Raw genomic sequence first — 17390 nt, forward strand, 5'->3', positions numbered from 1 at the left:
AGCTTTGCTGCCCTCCCTATCCCAACTGATGCCCGCCAAGGGGAGCGTGCCTTCCGTAAGGTCATTGAATCCGCCTCGGCACATTTCATTCCCGCCGGGAGAATTCCCGAAATCCGGCCCCACTTCCCGGCGGAGGCCGCGAGCTTAGCGAGGGAACGCGACCTTATAAGACAGCTTGATCCAGGCGACCCCCAAATAAGGGATATAAACCAACGCATCAGATTGCTTGTGGACGAACACGAGCGGGCGAAATGGGAAGAGTACCTAAGAGGTTGTAACCTCTCTACCAGTGTAGGTAAACTTTGGTCCATCGTAAAGTCCCTATCGAATCCGACTAAGCACAAAGACAAAGTTTCCATCGCCTTTGGCGATAAGGTGCTGTCGGATGCGGAAAAATGCGCGAGCGCTTTGTGCCGACAATATATAATGCATCCTACGGTCGACAAAGATAGACGGAGAGCCAATAGATACGCACATAAACACAAATACAGCGCGTCACCAATCACCATCACCGCTAGAGAGGTTGAGGACGCCATTGGTCGCGCTAAACCATCCAAAGCAGTGGGCCCAGACGGCGTAGCCATGCCGATGCTTAAAAACCTAGGGAAAGCGGGTTTCAAATATTTAGCGCATGTCTTCAACCTGTATCTCTCCACCTTTGCCATACCCGAGAAATGGAAAATGGCCAAGGTGGTCCCGCTACTAAAGCCTGGGAAACCAGCTAACGTAGGTGAGTCATATCGTCCGATATCTCTCCTATCGCCAGTGGCAAAGACGCTTGAAGTCATTTTGCTCCCTTATTTCCAAGAACATTTGCAGCTAGCCCCTCATCAGCATGGCTTCAGAAAACTCTATAGCACTACCTCCGCGCTAAATGTCATTAGCACCCAGAAAAATTGCGGTTTGAATCAATACCCCCACCATAGAACAGTACTCGTAGCGCTAGACCTATCAAAAGCCTTTGATACGGTCAACCATGGCTCATTACTGCAAGACATGGAAGGGTCTACCCTTCCCCCATGTCTTAAAAGGTGGACCGCAAATTATCTGGGTGGTCGGCAGGCATCGGTGCAATTCAGAAACGAAACATCAAAACCAAGGAGAATTAAACAAGGGGTGCCACAGGGTGGTGTCCTATCCCCAATTTTGTTTAATTTCTACATATCTAAGCTACCTTCACCACCGGAAGGAGTCACAATCGTTTCCTACGCTGATGACTGCACAATAATGGCCACAGGCCCAGGCCCAGAGATCGATGAGCTATGCAATAAAATAAACGGCTATCTCCCTGATCTCTCCAGTTTTTTCGCCTCGCGAAACCTGGCATTGTCATCGACTAAATCTTCCGCGACCTTATTTACAACATGGACGCCCCAAATGTCGACCATATTGAACATCCACGTCGATGGCACTACGCTACCGACTGTCCTACACCCCAAAATCTTGGGTTTAGCCAGCCGATTACGTGCTACGCGTCACCCATATGGTCGCCAAGCCAAAAAACTACCCACTGGAAGAAACTACAGGCCTGCCAAAATACTGCTCTCAGAATCGCCACGGGCTGTCTTCTTATGTCCCCAGAACACCATCTGCATAATGAGGCGAGAATACTCCCCATCAGGGAGAGAAATGAGATGCTGACCAAACAGTTTCTGTTGAATACCCAGAAACCTGGGCATCCCAACAGACATCTGATTGACGAACCAGCACCGCCTAGGGGCCTAAGGAGTCATCTCCGTAAGCATTTTGAGGAAATACGGCACCTGAGAACCCAGCCGTATGAAGCGAAGAAACACAAGCAGGTCCTTGGTGAACTCCATAGACAGGCGTCGGACCTTTATGTCGGGAATTGCCCGGTGAATCCAGTACTTGAAAAAAAAAAATATCCAGAACTCGCGGAAGAGGAACGCATACTCCCCAGGGAAACGCGTGTCACTCTTGCTCAACTTCGTTCTGGATACTGTAACAGGTTAAACTCTTACCTATCCAGAATCAACCCTGATATACAAAATGTATGCCCCGCTTGCAATGTGTCCCCACATGACACCAACCATCTCTTCAATTGTAATGTGGAACCAACGCCTCTAACACCCCTTTCCTTGTGGTCCTCCCCTGTTGAAACGGCAAGTTTCCTTGGACTCCCGTTAGAGGATATTGATGACAATTTGTGATCGGTCGCGGCTATAAGGTGGGGCGAGCATTGCTACAACAACAACAACAGCATTGGCATCGCCCCCGAGTAAGATAAAGTCATTTCGTGGATTTGCTGCTCTCACGAACTCCCTGAAATTATCCGGTGGTAGTGAGCCTTGTTGATCGTGCGCTATGTAGAAGGAAGCAAGTTTAAAGCTCCTCCCTATCACCTTGACGCTAACCGCTGTCAGATCCCCGTAGCCAAAATGGATAGAAGAAAAACATTAAGAGTAGACTTAGCCAATATACATGTGCGAGGCTTACCCTTTTCTTGACCGCTATAGAGCTTATACGCTGGAGTCCGCAGGCCACAGTTCCTATTGCCAGTGATCCACGGCTCCTGGGCTAGTAAGGTGTCTACTGCACCTAATGACAGGTGCAGTAGGAATGAGGCTGTTTTGTGGTTTTCAGTTGGGTCGTTGAGCAAACTTCTGGCAGCACTATAGAATAATTCACCTTTTCAGAGGTATTGTGATTTAAAAATGAGTTTCGATCACGGATCGTAATACGGGCTCTGGTCAAATAATACCAATTGAAAAAATTCTTCAGAAAAGTTTTTTAAAAATCTGGCAGCCACTCGGCAACTAGCGAAAAATCCTTCAAGTATTCACAGTTGACCGATGAACCTCATCAGCCCACACTATGGTGATCTGAATCAAGTTAATCAACATTTTCTTTACTAATTCACGTTTGTGTCCTATGCGCTGGCTCTATCAATTGTGATCAGCCTACAAGTGGCTGCATTGTGAGTACATAAACCAACACATACACCAAACCGACAATTCACCGCATTAATCGTTTGTGTTTCTGTCATCTGTTGTGATGTTCATAACATGCTGATAGAGATTGTAAGGTTAATGGATGGTGAGGTGCGGTAAGGTGGAGGGAGAATGACAATGAGAGGGGGAGGTGAGTTGGAAAATGTCTGAAATGCATGAAAGCGAAAAAAAAATTTATTAAAAAATTACGACGACAGGGGAGGGAGAAAAAGATGGAAAGCAGAATGAGAAGGAGAGGGTGAGAGAGAGGAGATTGGAAACTTATGGAAGCCAAAGGCGTTTATTTGTGAGTAGATTGATTCTTTCATTGGGGATTCAAGGGGTCGCGTAGCGCAACCCAATTGCCAATCTCACCTAATCGTGGCCAATCCTGTTTCTTTCGCAGGCGAGGCTTTGGCGACCAACAGTTCCTAATGGAATAAAGACGTTGGGCGGGATGGCTTAGAAGGTTCAATGTGGTCATATTAAATCGTTCCCGAGACGGTCGGGCTTGTACCTTAATGGTGATTATTATTACCTGAACGTACTGCGTCTTTATTCAGCAAATGACCATTTACATCGATAACACCAGTGCTTGCATTTGCTACTCCAGAGCAGCAGTAGCAACCAAAGATATGCTCTGCTAATGTTCCGGCTCTGAACAAAAACTTAGCATAGAGCACAGCCGTAGCACAAAAAAGTGATAGCATCTGTTACGAGCTACGTCATGCTTTAGAGTATAGCAAATAGCAAAACAAAAACTCAAAACGAAATGCTATATGTAGTAGAGCTAGAGTGATGTTGTTGTTTTTAAACGGTTTTATTTAGCTTGACTTGACAAGCTGGCTGGTTGGCTGGTTGGCTGGCTGGCACGAATTTTGTAATTGAAATTTAAATACCTTCCCGATAAGCTACAAGCTTGAAACTTTGAATATAGTTTAGAACCCGATGGCAATACAATTATAAGAAAAAAACCCCGATAGGTGGCGCATGGATCGAAATATTTAAAAAAATCGTATTTGTGGTCCGATTTTTTTCATATTTGGAACACATAATACATACGTGAATAGAAAATGACCTATGAAAAAATCGCCGCTAAGTGGCGCAAGGATTGAGATATTAAAAAAAACGTAATTGTGGTTCGACTTGGCTCATATTTGAAACACATGATACAGTCATGAATAGAAAGCGACCTATTAAAAAAAATCGCCGCTAGGTGGCGCAAGGATCGAGATATTCAAAAAAATCGCATTTGTGGTCCGATTTGGTCCATATTTGGAACACATAATACATACAAGAATAGAAAGAGACTTATGAAAAAAATTGCCGCTAGGTGGCGCAAGGATCGAGATATTAAAAAAAAACGTATTTGTGGTTCGAATTGGCTCATATTTGGAACACATGATACACTCATGAATAGAAAGCGACCTATGAAAATAAAACCGCAGGTGGCGCAGTGATCGAGATATTCAAAAAAATCGTATTTTTTGAACACATAATACATACCTGAATAGACAGCGACTTATGATCTCCGATTTGGCTCATATTTGGAACAAATGTTACATATAGTCCGGCAGAAGTGACATCAAAATATTTTAGAGTTCGTGGAGGGACAAGCATACGTGGCGCAGAGTCGAGTAAAGTCTTTGGAAGGATTATGTATTGAGGACTTAGATTGTAACAAATTGTGAGGAAAGAGTCCTTGTAAGAATGAGTCACTAAATGAACTAGGTAGGTAGGTGAACTAAATAGAATGAGAAATACTTAAAGCTAGAAAATAATTAGGTAGGTCCTAGGTACTAGTCATCACACTCCTTATCAATCTAGGGCGTTGATCAGATAACTAAATAAAAGCGTTGGACGCGTGAAATTTCTAAAAATGTGAGGCGTAGCATAACCTGATTAAGGTTCAGTTGATCTTACTTATGACTATCAATAGAAATTTTACGCGCCCAACGCTTTTATTTAGTTATCTGATCAACGCCTTAGATTGATAAGGAGTGTGATGACTAGTACCTAGGACCTACCTAATTATTTTCTAGCTTTAAGTATTATTATTACTTCATGTAAGCATTGTTTTCAATAAAACCGTTTATTTAAAATTTTTTTTAAATAATTTTATTTATACTTGGGTTTTTATATTGGTCTTTAAGTTTTTGTTGTTGCTTCTTGTTTTTGTTGTTATTGTTATTTCATCGGGACACTAACCCATATTCCAATGTTGCATTTCACGTTGTTGCAAACAAGTAGTAACTCCAATCGGGAAGTTTCTTTACCGCTGCAACAGCAACAACAACTACAGTGGGAAATATGGTTTAGGATATAGGAAAAACAGATGAGAGACTTGCGTGAAGAAAAGATGAATACTAAATATTTTGGCTCTTGGGAGCGGAGACTGAATTATTTTGTATGACCGCTGATTGATTTATCACCTTGTTGCCTCTCATGAGTCGTGTTATTGTACAGTGATCGAGTCCCCCTCCACCACTTTCATAAAGATATAGGCAAGCGGGGCAGCTGCATCCATTCTAACCATGGTCAGTGGGTAAGGAGTCATATTCAAAGCATTTTTAAGATTTTTCATTGAAGGTGAATTAAATCTGACAGCCTCGTATACAATACGGTGCCTACGTTAGGGCATTGGAAAATAAAAGCATTTCCTACAGTCGTATCTCTTTGTGACCAGACGTTGTTTCGACCAGCGAGCTTGTGTATGTGTAACGGGGCAAACATTAGTAATCGTCGTAATTTTGAAAGCTTTTTTTGAATTTGTTTTTAAAAGGTATCAACGAAAAAACTTGGCTTACAATATTTCTGCTATTAATTAGGTTTCAGACGGATTTGTCTAAATACTGGAGTCAGCTTGAAGGCCACATATCTCAGTGTTTATATTTTTTTGTTTGTATTGAATCGTCTACGCAATATTGTTTCGCAATCTTTTATTTTTATTTATAATGAAATGCTACCTTTTCATAAATTCAAATTATCATAATCTCGTATTTTTTTGCACAACATGCTTGGTTGGGAATTTTGGCGTCGTTCAGACGGCGGCAACTTTCGCAAACTTGATTTTTTTTTTAAAACGAATTTAAATCATTAAGTGACGTACATTCAAATAAGCCTTTTGTTAAAAAATAAAAGATGATACAAACATTTTTTATAGGACTACCTTTATATAAATGGAGCTAAAACATTAGCCCTTGCTTGGCTTTTATTTTGACTGATAGAATCGTATAATTTATGTACTATTTTAGCGTTAGCAACATCGATTACCGAAGCGTTAAGCTGTGAGAAGACGCTCCGGCACCTTACTTTCACCTTAAACTTTACCTTCACCTTTACCTTTACCTTTACCTTTCCTTTACCTTTACCTTTACCTTTACCTTTACCTTTACCTTTACCTTTACCTTTACCTTTACCTTTACCTTTACATTTACCACTCGCAGATACTAAAAACATTTCGATCCAATGTTTCATTTAAAGACACCAACTTTGCTCTAGCAAGAATTACTCCAGTATCAAACAACAAAGTCCGCATTGAGTTTGATAATCAAGACCAGCGCGAAGTCACAATGAATAAAATATCCAACGTAACTACGCTTATAGCTGAACACGCAAGAAACCGCCAACCACTTGTTATAGCAAAAGGAATATCAAAGTCAATCACCACAGATGAACTGATAACTTTAGTGAAAAATCAAAATCCAAGTGTATGTGCTAGTATGAAGAAAGGTATAGATATAAAGTTGCGATTTATAAAACGCAACAAACGAAACCCAGAATTTCTGTACAATGCCGTGCTTGAAGTTTCCCCTCTGCTTCACAATGCAATGATTAAAGCAGAACGATTAAATGTAGATCACCAAAGAGTCCATGTATCAGACTAGAGCGGCTTCGTACAATGCTTCCGATGTCTTCAGTTTGGTCACACTAAAACAAAACGCAATTCGAAAATCACACCATGTTCTCATTGCGCTATCAAAGAGCATACATTTGTCCATTGTCCCTACAAAAACTACAATACAAAGTTGAAATGCTTCAACTGTGCAGCCCGCAATTAAAAATCTGAAGCAAAGGTAGATATTCATCACTCAGCAACGAGCATAAAATTCAGTCCCCAAATCCAGGCAGTATCCCAACGTATTAGTGCTCGCACCAATTATGGGTCCTAAGCCTCTGAAATTTATACAAGTCAATGTAAATCATTGTCATACCGCCTACAACGAACTAGTCCAATATATTACTTCAGAATCAATAGATATAGCATTAAGCAGCGAACCACCAGTTTATAAAGATAACAATGTTCGTACAACAAATGGCGTTCATATATATCAGTTCCCAGCAGAGAATAGAAGAACAAAATTATGTATATTGGTAAAAGAAAACGTGACGGCACCACTAGGTATTACTCAACTATCTACTCCAAATTTAAGTGTAGTAAAAGTTCGTATTGGTCAGCGTCTATTATACGTCGGCAATGCATACGTAGAGCCTTTAGTTGATGAGTACGATACTCTAAGTGCAATAAACCATTTTCTGTTACCAACATCTTCCTCTTTACGTATAATGGGTGGGGATCTTAATGGCTGGCATTATTCCTGGGGCTCGAAATCTGAAAACGCTCGAGGAACGGCAGTTGCGAACATTGCAGCTACTAACAATATGATAATTTGTAACGTGGGAACAACACCTACTATCACAGCTATACGGCACGGTTTGTCGGCGACGTCTATCGTTGACATTACAATATCATAGCCAAAACACAAAGAATTTTTAACAATCTGTGTAAATTCGTTCGACCAACTTGGGGCATCCATCCTGAAAACGTCTTAATAATATATCGACAAGTAATAGAACCGATGATTACTTACGCTGCCGCCGTTTGGGGTAGTGCAACAAAGTGTTATTACATTCGTCTACTTCTACGATTGTTCCAACGATGCTTCGCTATTAGAGCAATACGAGCTTTTCACACCGTATCTGCAACATCGGCTTTAGCATTATCTGGCTTCAAACCATTACATCTGAAAGTTACTGAAGCAAGCAATATATACGAAAGAAAAAGAACAGGTTACTTTAATACAACATCAAGAGAATAAAAAAAAAAAAAAAAAAATAACATCAAGAGAACTCACTATAAAAAAAGCGTACGCCCACATAACCTACTGCATCCGGCAGATCGACAAACAATTAATTATGGTATGGTGATGCAACAAACACAAATCGATATAATATCAACAACCAATACAACTTTAATTTTTACTGATGGAAGTAAGCTGGAAACCGAAGAATGTGGCTGCGCTTTTGTTGTTTTTCAACCAAACGGCACTCACTATAAGGAGACATTTAAATTAGATAACGTTTGTACTGTCTTTCAAGCCGAGACCTTAGCTATAGATTCAGTTCTAGCATGGTCCCAAACCTATCTTGCGTCTACCAGGCTACACATCTTAAGTGATAGCCAGAGTTGCCTTGACGCTATTAAAGATCGGAGCAACACGAATTCATTGATTGCATCCATACACGAAAGATTATACCAATTACGTCAAAACTATTTGGTTGAGTTCTCATGGGTGAAATCTCATATCGGTATCATGGGCAATGAGCTTGCAGATGAAGCTGCTAAAGAAGCAGCGGCGCTAACAACAACTCCTCGTAAAGATTGCTGAAACGTGGCATAGTGAGTTTATGAACGAACCAACCGGAAGTGGCACTCAACTATTCTTTCAATCTCCTGCGGAAGCGGAAAGTTATAGTCAAATGCTGGGTATATCTTTCGAAATGACTCAAATCCTAACAGGTCACAGCTATTGCAAGGCGTATTTAAAACGTTTTAAAATCATCGAAGAAGATACATGTCGATGTGACTCGACAACATCACAAACAATCAACCATCTTTTGATTGACTGTCCAGCCTATGAAAGAGCCCGAAGACCTCATACAATACTATGTGAAGAGCTCGGCGTACGACCGTTCAACATTATGGAAGTCTTTAGACACAAGCAACTAATAAAATCACTTAATAAATTCGTTTATACTATTATTAGTACTCTAAAAACTTTTAACGCATAGATTGTTATTTGATAAATTTTCAATGCTTGCTATTAAATTTTAAATTGTAATATATTTTTGCTTGTATCCATTCGCAAGCAGTATTATTTTAATACTATTTATAACTAATCTGGATACATACATACCAATATTATAAAGAGTTATCATACAGTAACATAAGATTGTAATCACAAAGTTAAAATAACACATTCCTCGAAGCGCCGTTAGCGTGTAGAGACAAAGGAAAAAAAAAACCTCTACCTTTACCGTTACCTTTACCTTTACCTTTACCTTTACCTTTACCTCTAACTTTACCTTTACCTTTACCTTTGCCTTTACCTTTACCTTTACCTTTACCTTTACCTTTACCTTTACCTTTACCTTTACCTTTACCTTTACCTTTACCTTTACCTTTACCTTTACCTTTACCTTTACCTTTACCTTTACCTTTACCTTTACCTTTACCTTTACCTTTACCTTTACCTTTACCTTTACCTTTACCTTTACCTTTACCTTTACCTTTACCTTTACCTTTACCTTTACCTTTACCTTTACCTTTACCTTTACCTTTACCTTTACCTTTACCTTTACCTTTACCTATACGGGGCTATGTGCTTAGCAACCACCATCACATAAAGGTAACTAAAACAGGGTACAAAACTAATAATCCAGCTAACATGCGGCTGTATAAATAGAGCAATTTGATAAACAAAATTCCATAAACAGCGCAGGTGGGGATGAACGGCAACAAAAAATTGTCACAAAACCGAACATTTAAATTTTACGATAAAACCCAAAATTTGCATAATTGTCAAAAGTATTTGTAGTGGAATTGGAAGCGGGTATCAAAGGGGGTTAATTTACGTTTCAGCAGTGCTAAACTATAAAAGTTAATAGAAGAATAAATAAATTTAGGCATAAACAAAAATTCGCAAATCAAACTAAAATGAAAGGACTATGGAGCCCGAGCTTCTCTTCCAATTATGGTGCGGTGACATAAGGTCAACGACCAAAAGATCAATTGACATTATGACGACTTCAAATAATCATAAGGTCTATTGAATTTATGACCATAGTTAATTTGAATTTATGGCCGCTTAGGAAACTTCCGCTTGACCTTACGACTTCTGCAGGATTGATCAGACTTTTAGTTAAATATGTTCTCCATATTCAAAAGGAGTCCTACTCGGCCAAGCTTTTAATTTGATTTTGCACTTCAATGAAGCCAGAGTTAGGAAAAGTAGCACCACAACTGAAAACATGGAATAAAAATCATAAAATTTCATTTAAAAAAGTTATTCTTATTTAAAAAAATCCACGCTGGACCAGTATTAAATCCGATTTTTCATTAAAGTGAGACCAGAACTTCAAAAGTTAAAATTTTGACTTGAATACGTTTAATGAAAAAAACAGTTTTTATTCAGATTCATCTCATAAGAACAAAACAAATATTTTATGTTTCGGTTAAGACACCTACGTATGTATGTATGTAAAAAAACAATAAACCAAAGTTGAGCGAATTACATTTTTGAACAAACAAATTTTCAATTTATACAAGAACAAAATTTAGATCAATGTCCACATTCATAATAATTCAAAAAATCATACACACATGTTTAATTTTATGTTTATCAAATGTATGCAGTATTCGTTTTTTACATTTGAGTCCAAATACAGAATTGTGTGTGTGGGCAATTTGAGAACTATCGTTTTCCCGGCTGGAGAAACAGCATTTTTTGCCATATAATCACTGTTGGGAAACAACATTTAAGATTCGAGATGCTAGTTATCAAATTTAGCTCTAACGTGACTCAAGCCTAAATCTTAACTGGGTACAAGCAACAGCCTTTATTACAAAATGGTGTTAACGTTTTTATTTTGCTCTTTAATTTGAAAGTAACACCACAAATAAGTTTTGATATCACTCCGAAAAATGTGCATACTGCACCTTACTCTCTTGTGTGTCCTTTTCTTTCTCCTTTTTGAAATGTTTCAAAAACTTTCATACTCTAAACTGTACATATATTTAATGCAAAACAGAAATTCATAAAACGTTTCCAGTTAAAGGACACATTTTTAAATAACAGCCATGTATACATACATACTTATACATATATCATCCCATCATAATCCCTTGGGTACAGCTAAAAAAAGGCATATCTGTATATTTTTTGTTGAAATTTTTTAAGGAACTTAGTTTTACAATTTTTATATACATAAATAGGCATACTTATTTTTGTTGTCAGGTATAAACATATAAGTCAGGTTAAAGCGATAAGTATTCTCAAGGAACAATTGGGAGAAGGACTCACACTACGGATGCTACATACGTGTGCTATGTTGTTAGGATGAAAAAAACAGCAGGCCTTATACAAATGAACTGAATATTACTCAAATTTCATTTCTAGAGCAAATGAGCGAATATAATTGTTTTTATGGATGTATAGCGCGAAAATCAGCAAAAATTGGTAAATGTGAAATTTTTTTTGCTCATATCTAAAGTGTTTACAATAGCAAACGCGGAATATTCAAGTTGGAGTATTTGTTCGTTTTGATGGTCGTATGTTGTATACTACTTTGTTGATTAATTAAACAAATAATAAATAAAATAGAATAAAGTAAAGTAAAAGAATGAAACAAAATGAAATAAAAAAATTAAGCAAAACAAAATGAAATAAAATAAAATGCAATAAAATAAAATAAACAAATTAAAAAAGAGGAATTAAAAAAATTAAAATAAAGTGAAATAAAAAAGTTCAATGAAATCAAATAAAGTAAAAAAGAGTAAAAAAAAAAATAAAACAAACCAAAAAAAAAAAAACTAAAATGGGATAGAACGAAATAAAAAAATGAAATTAAATAAAATGAAGTCAAATAAAATAATAAAATAAAATAAAATAAAACAAAATAAAATAAAATAAAATAAGATAAAATGATTTCAGGTGAAATAAAATAAAATGAAATAGATTAAAATAAAATAAAAATAAAATAAAACAAAATAAAATAAAAAATGGAAAAGAGCAAAATAAAAAAATAAAATTGAAAAAAATATAATCAAACAAAATATAGTACAATAAAGCAGATATTAAAAAAATAAAAAATTAAAACAAAACAAAAAAATAAAATTTAATAAAATTAAATAAACCAAAATAAAATAAAATATAATATAATAAAATAAAAATTCAAGATCGTATTGTGCTAATACTGTCAATAAATAAATGAAATGAAATAAAATATAATAAAATAAAATGAAATAAACTAAAATAAATTATAATAAAATAGTAAAACAAAATAAGATAAAAAATAGACCAAAACGAAATAACACAAAAAAATAAAATAAAACAAGTTAAAAATAAAGGAAGTAAAATAAAATGATATAAAACAAACCAAAATAAAAGGAAAGGATAGGTAATTAAATGATAGGAAATTAAATTATGGAACAGGTAATGAAAGGAAAGAACAGAAAAGAAAAGAAAAGAAAAGAAGGGAGAGAAAAAAGAGGAAATGAAAGGAAAGGAAAGAAAAGAAAATAAAATAAAAGAAGGTTAAGGAAAGGAAAGAAATGGAAAGGAAATGAAAGCAACCAACACAAAGGAAAGGATAGAAAAGGAAAGCAAATTAAGGCAAACACATGGAAGGGAAACTAAAAAAACATGAAATGAAAGGAATGGAAAAAAGAAAGAAAAGCAGATAAAAGAAAAGGAAGGGAAAAAGTTAATGGAATGAATGGAATATAGAAGTCTCTAGTGGTTCAATTTCAACTCTAATTTGAATGACCGCTTTAAGAATGCCTTTATAAAATGGGTTGAAAAACAAGGAATTATTAGCAATGTGATAGTTATCTTAAGTATTTAAGAATTTATGAGCTTAATACCAATTTCTAATAATTGAATATTAAATTATTATATTTCACAAAAAAAGCAAACTCTACACAAGAAACAAATTAATGGTGGTGCAATGTCTTAAATTGTTTTGTTACGCCCCGATTCTGAGCGTTACCGGTAAAATAGTACCCAGAACATTATGTAACCGAATATCGTTACCAGTTCTTTTATCCGCGATTCTGGCCCAAGTGGTAACGCTGTCATCACCGAAAAACTCACAAGTGTCTGTGGAGAAATTTGATGAGTAGTTTTCTTCGCTTTGACGGTTGCCACTTTGGTCCATTTGGACCAAAAATGGTCTTGGTCCGCTGGTCCCTTTTCTTCAATTTTGGTCCTTTTTAGGCAATAGCCACGGTTGGTACTTTTCTTTCTTTTTGACTCAGGTAAAAATTCACAATATTGCCCAAAAATTCGCCACACTTTCGTTAGCTCCCATATAATTTTGAATTTACTTCAACTTTCACCATAAAAAATTGCTCAATCAATAAAATGTACCAGGACAATAACATTTCACCTAGGATAAATTATACAACACTATGTAAAATATATGAAAATAAAAATTGCTTCTCGCCTAGCATAGATTATAGCGAGCACTCTGCCGTGAGCCTAACACTTTCAAAACTTATACAAAGGAATTTGGCACGTTGATATTTAAATCTTTCTCACCCAGCTCAATGAGTTCAAGGAATTCCAGGACTATTGTGGTGTTAAGCCACGCAAGGTAATTGAAAATTAAGTACCTTGGCACAAGAAATATTTTAACTCGAAGACAGAAGGAAGCAAATGCAAAAGAGATTGGATTTCGCAAGAAATGTTTTGTATAAAATTATTCCCGTAAGTGCTAGCAGAACCCCTGAGACCTGGGATCAAAACTCACACTTAATGAATCTAGGCTCTGATGTGAAGTTTAAACGTTAAGGGAAAAAGTAAGCATCTATAAAAATAGCACTAAAAAATTGCCTAGTTTCATTTATGATTTACTGAGTTTTCCACATACATAGTTGGGCAACACCAGAACGCAAATTTTGAAACGTTTCTTACTAAAACCCAACTGCACTATACATTTTATTTCATTGCAATCAACAACATAATGCCAGAACCAAGAGCTTTGTGACCAAAACTAGGTTCACAACGTTTGATTGGTGAAAGACTTATCCTATGTTAAAATATAGTACCATTTTGGGTTGCATGCACAATAAACGGGACGATGTGCATATGCATATTCTGCATGATAAGTTTCTACATAGGTATATTGTAATTTATTCTGTGAAAGTACATAATGTAAACAAATATGTATAGCAAGAGGCAACACTTTTTTACTATTATCTTTACTTATTTGCGCTTCCAATTCTTTATTTTTCAGTTTTGCCTTTTTCTAAACAACAGCTTGTGTGGTTATTTCGATGTAACCACCTACTTTTGTGGGTAAAAAATTATCCGGCTACCTTTGCGGGTAGAATACCAAAAGGGTGTAAAAGTGGCACCTTTTTTCGTTACCGTAGTGAAGAATGTTGTTACCACACTAGAATCGGGGCGTTAGTGTAAAAATGAGATAAACTGAAATAACCAAGAAAGCATATGCATGTAGGATAGCCTAGTGGTTAAGGCAACTGCAATTTCTCCGAATTATTGCTGGTTCGAATTCGGTGAAACATTTGATAATATCAGGAAATTATATGGCGGAGATTACGTGGCGGTTTTTGAGTAATATTAAGAAAACATTTTATTGTCCACTGTTTTTTTTAATTTGTTTTCATTATAAGCATACAAATGTATGTATATGGACATATATAATGTTATGTATGCTGGCTCATATATATAAATACAATTAATCAAGCTTTATATATGTTGATGAGTCGTATGTTAATTGGCTATAATCTTTACAGTTATTGTCTCAATTTATTATACTCAACTATAACTAATTTATACTAATATTATTTATACTAATTATTAGTATCCAGCCGATTTTTGTATTTGAATTGTAAACCCACGCATTTTTATGTGCTAAGTGAAAGGTTTCTAATTTGGTAATAGAGGCAAACATTATTTACAAACATTGTGCTCTACGCAAAATTTGGCATCTAATTGTAGAACAAGTCTTTGAATGTCTAGTTAATCAAAGTTAGAACTTGTTAGATTATTTTTGTTGATTAGAACTATAGAAATTTAAGAATGGGTATTTCGAAGCCGGACTTGATATTAATTAAATTGTATTTTGTTAAATTTAAAGTGGTATACTATTCATGTTTTTTGTTGATCTATGCAAATTTGTATTATCATAAGCTGTGAAAAGTGCGCGACCTACGAGCGCCTGGAACGCACATATGAGCGCTGTTCGAGCTTTATGCAGACATCAACATAATCCAGCGAATGGGAAATGTTGCTCTAGCTAGGAAGGTATTCTAAACGGCGGCCCCCACTCCGCCGGAAAGAGCAGGTGGAAAACGATCAAATAAATTTGGCAATGTTTTTCTTAAATTTTGGGCAAACAAATTTCATTTTGATAAAATATAATGGAAAACAAGTAAGGAGTCCAAGTTCACTGTTCAGCTGTGAGATTTCATCGTTCCGTTTATTTAGGTAGGTGGTGTTATACCATCAACTGAATGCTAGCCATCATTCAGCTCACAAATGCGACAGATTTGTGTACCTGTTGGATTTAACTTACTCAGGTGATTTCGTAGACAACAGTGTCCCGTATCATACCCAGTAAGAGTTCGTAGGTCCTCTCTGCTTAGATTAATAAGCTTGGCATTTACTCTCGATGCTGGGAGTACAAACAATTTGGCGTGCCTTTGACCTGCGTATTCAATTCAGTGTTGTCTCAACCCCCACAAAACTTGGTTTTAGCGCCCAAATCATTTAGACTCTAATGCATTCATCCAATGCTAATAAACAAATGCAAGGCGCGATAACCTCCGCAGAGATTATAGGCCGAGCTTCCCTTCCAATTTACGTCGTGCTCCTTTTAATTTTTTCTATAAATTGGCGGGACAGGACCTACATGTTTATGCGGACTCCGAACGGCATTTACAAGGCAGATGAGCTTTCACTGATAAGGTTTTCATGGCAGAAATACATTCGGATTGTTTGCCAAACCTCTGCCAAACTTGTTTTTAAATTTTTTATGTTACTTTGACTGGGAATTGAACCTAGGATCTTCAGTGTGGTAGGCGGAGCACGCTACCACCGCAGCTTGGCGGCCACCGCGTTCATCCATTAGCTTAGAAATAATTATGTAAGACTGCAAGGCACGTAAGGCTGCCTGACTGTCTGACATAATGGGGATACTCCTCTTCGTAAATATTGTCTACCGCAAACTTCTATTGCATGGATTTCTGCCTGAAAAATAGTACGGTAGCATTCCATTGATATTGATTTCTTGAAGTTCGGCCGATGGATGCCAGCTTCCAATTTTCGGTATTCAAGTTTTGATCCGACAGTGGACCAGACCACTGAACCAGGGGAGTAATGCATTCTCTGTTTTCCAAAGAGCTCTGCACATAATAGAGACCTCAAAATTTCGTGAGATTCTGGGCATAGGGTCCATTGCATTACGTATTTGCAATACGGGATTTATTATGAGTTTTCTTATAACTTACATATGCCCTGTCATGTTTCTGCTCTTTAAGTCAGAGATATTTTGAAATATCTAAAGAAGTGTTACCTCTTTCTCTATTTTGATAGCGAAGGGAATTTAAAAACGTCATATATTCAATTGACCTTATGATCATTTAAAGTGGTCATAAAGGCAATTTAGATGTTTTTCTCATTCTAGGTAGATATGTGTTTTTTCTGAGATTGTACAAGGCCGCGTGCGTTGATGGATTGCCTGCGGAGCTATTCAACATTCAAGGAGAGGCAAGTTAATAGTTTGGCAAATGCATCAGTTAACTGAGAAAGTAGATACATCACAGGGAGGAATATTATCGGGCAGAAGAACGTCTTCATTACCTATCTATATCTTATAAGTAAAGATTAATACGATTTAAAAATTCTTTATGTATTAGTGTCATAGAGATTCGTAGTAGTTTATAATAACAAATATGTTGCGACAAGTTTTGGGTAATTCTTGACTGATTGAGTATTACTCAGCTTGCGCTGCTTTTAGACTCTCAGTTACCTCCTTCGCCTAATTATCCTAGGGTATAGACTTTTCACGAGCAGCCTTTTCGAACAGTTGTATATCATAGTAGGTTATTTAGCTATACATATGTACATATATGTGTAAGTAATGCCATCTTCGCTCTTAGCTGAGGGTTATATGATGTATGACTGTTTCACTTTCTTCTTCGCTCTTAGCTGCTGACTACATGTACATATGTCAAATATTCTCTTCGCGCTTAGCTTTCCTGTTTACATGTATGTGTGGCTGCTTGCTTTGCTGCTGCTGTGTAATTATTTACTAGCAGCATGGTGATGTATCGAAATGTTAATATTCGCCACAATATTGAAATCGGCCGGTCAGGTGAAGCAGGTATGTATACCATATTTGGTATAGATA

This window comes from Eurosta solidaginis, chromosome 5 (assembly GCF_040869045.1).
Source record: "Eurosta solidaginis isolate ZX-2024a chromosome 5, ASM4086904v1, whole genome shotgun sequence".
NCBI lineage: Eukaryota > Metazoa > Arthropoda > Insecta > Diptera > Tephritidae > Eurosta > Eurosta solidaginis.